The sequence below is a fragment of the Octopus bimaculoides genome, chromosome 3 (assembly GCF_001194135.2).
Source record: "Octopus bimaculoides isolate UCB-OBI-ISO-001 chromosome 3, ASM119413v2, whole genome shotgun sequence".
Taxonomy (NCBI): Eukaryota; Metazoa; Mollusca; class Cephalopoda; order Octopoda; family Octopodidae; genus Octopus; species Octopus bimaculoides.
Genome location: NC_068983.1, coordinates 69,477,897 through 69,481,171, shown reverse-complemented (window position 1 = coordinate 69,481,171; position 3,275 = coordinate 69,477,897).

Below are 3,275 nucleotides of genomic sequence, written 5' to 3'. Positions count from 1 at the left end.
GGGATGCTGCACCTCAACTTCTAACTAAATAATGATAATAATAATCCTTTCTAATATAAGCACAGTGGAGGCGCAACGGCCCAGTGGTTAGGGCAGCGGACTCGCGGTTTCGATTCCCAGACCGGGCGTTGTGTGTGTTTATTGAGAGAAAAGACCTAAAAGCTCCATGAGGCTCCGGCAGGGGGTGGTGGCGACCCCTGTTATACTTTCTCGCCCCAACTTTCTCTCACTCTTTCTTCCTGTTTCTTGAGTAACGCTGCGATGGACTGTCGTCCCGTCCAGCTGGGGGAACACATACGCCATGGAAACCGGGAAACCGGGCCCATGATCCTGGCTAGGCTTGAAAATGGCGCATAAATTAAAATAAATAAATATAAGCACACAAGACCTGAAATTTGGAGGTGGGAACCAATCAATTACATCGTCCCCAGCACTCAAGTGGTACTTACTTTATCGACCTCTGAAAGAATGAATGGCAAAGTCGACCTCGGCGGAATTTGAATTCAGAACGTAAAACCGGACGAAATGCTGCTAAACATTCTGCCCGGCGTGCTAACAATTCTTCCAGCCCGCAGCCTTAATAATAATAATGATCCTTTCTGCTGTAAGCACGAGGCCTGAAATTTTGAAGGAAGGTATAAGGAGGTGGAATTTGAACTCAGAACGTAAAGACGGACGAAATGCCGCTAAGCATTTTGCCCGGCGTGCTAATGGTTCTGCCAGCTCACTGCCTTAACAACAACAACAACAACGACGACAATAATAATAATAATAATAATAATAATAATAATAATAATAATAATAATAATAATAATCATAATAATAATAATAATAATAATAATAATCCTTTCAGCTATAGGCACAAGGCCCGAAGGATCATTATGTCATTCACAATTCTTTTGAGAATGTACATAAGTCGATCATATCAACTTCAAAACTTGACTGATAACTTATTTTATATACCCCAAATGCATATGAAAAAAGCTTCGGAGTTGTTCTCGAGAATGACTTCAAGTCAGAACATAAAGAAACCGAACAAATACTGCGAGATATTTTCTCCGATATTTTAAAGATTCTACAAATTCACCACTAGACCTCAGATCTTGGCTTCAGTGAAGTAGATAGTGTGTGTGCCACTCTCCGGGGCGGCCCTTGAGATGGATACCGTCTTAGCAATATTATTGACCCCCACCACGGGCAAAAAATGCACTGCACCCTACAGTATTTATTTATCAACATCAAACTACTGCATACAGGAATCAGAATTGGGTTCCTAGACCCATGAGCTCCCCAGATCCGTATGACCCCATCCTTAAGTCACTGTTCAGTGTTCTCACGTCTTAATACGATACTGCTATTGAGCCTACACAAGCCGCCGACCTACACAGTCTTAAACCGCAGACCCAAAAGTACCGTCCTCAATATGTTGGCACTCCGTCGCTTACGACGTCGAGGGTTCCAGTTGATCCGATCAACGGAACAGCCTGCTCGTGAAATTAACGTGCAAGTGGCTGAGCACTCCACAGACACATGTACTCTTAACGTAGTTCTCGGGGATATTCAGCATGACACAGTGTGACAAGGCTGACCCTTTGAATTACAGGCACAACAGAAACAGGAAGTCAGAGTGAGAGAAAGTTGTGGTGGAAGAGTACAGCAGGGTTCGCCACCATCCCCTGCCGGAGCCTCATGGAGCTTTAGGTGTTTTCGCTCAATAAACACACACAACGCCCGGTCTGGGAATCGAAACCGCGATCCTATGATCGAGGGTCCGCTGCCCTAACCACTGGGCCATTGCGCCTCCCGTCCTCAATATAGATGTCTCTCTTCTCTCCTATCCACTCTACTGAAGGGCATAGTCGGTTTAATGGATTCAGTATTTGACATGTATTATTTTTCAGGTATATTTTACCGACTTCGGAGAAAGGAAAGGCTAAGTCAACCTTGGCAGTATTTGAATTGAGAACGTAAACACCCGTAGCTAAGCATTTTGTCCGGTGTTCTTATTTGAATCGTCGTTATTTGTTTAATTATTCCTAATATTACTAATCAAAATAACAGCGGTATCAAACATTTAAAACATGAGGTCCAAGTGTGAAGAGTTATCTCCCTTATATCAATACTCATAAGTGAATGCATTGATGTTTGTTGCTCCTTGAAATTATTAGAAAAACACAAACGGCATAACATCTTATTGTGATGCAGTAATATTGTATGTTGCATCTTCTTTGTATACTTATTGTGTTTTCTATTTACATTGAATTATGCGGTATTCTGCTTTCGGGCCACTGAGTTTACCATCAGGTTTTTATTACCACTGAAAAATCATCCCATCACTAATAATATTGGAACGTATTATTATTATTATTGGTTGGTAAAGCTTTCGTTTCTTTTTCCCATATAAAGTTTTCTTTCATCGGCACATGAACACAGACTTCTAACGTGAAAAGAAAAGGAGTACGTACAATCGATTGAATCGACCCCACTCCATGGCTTTTTTTATCGACTCTGATGGGGATAAAAGCCAAACGTGACCCCATCGGGATTTGAACTTAGAACGTATGGACACTTAATTAAATACTACAAGGCATTATATCTGGCACTCTACTGTTCATGATGCCCCCCCCCACTCCAGTTATTTCATTTATAGAAGCACCAGTATTATCATCACCACCAGCAACAACAACAGCAACGATTTCTTAAATGAGCCCCAAATCCCCAATGTTTGGAAGTCTGAATGGTAAAGTTGATCCTTTGAGGCTTGAAATTAGAACGTAAAAAATACCTTAACTAAATACTGTTTAGCAATCGACCCAATATCCTTCCACTGATAAATCAAAAATATTTCTAACTTAAATATACGGCCAGACATTTCGTTTGGGAAGGAACAGTCACGTACATCGATCGATCCTCAATATTCACTGCTACTGAAGGTAGCAAGCTGGCAGAATCGTTAGCACGCCGGGTAAGATGCTTAGCGGCATTTCGTCTGCCTCTGTCTCTACGTTCTGAGTTCAAATTCCGCTGAGGTTAACTTTGCCTTTCATCCTTTCGAGGTCGATAAAATAAGTACCAGTTGAACACTGGGTTCGATGTAATCGACTTGGCTCCTTCCCCCAAAACTGCTGGCCTTATATCAAAATTTGAAATCAATATTCTGTGTTACAATTTTATCGACTTTAGAATGATGGAAGGTAAAATCTCGGAGTGATTTGAACACACAATGTAAATGGACGTAGCTAATACTGCTATGAATATTGCATATCTCTTTATCG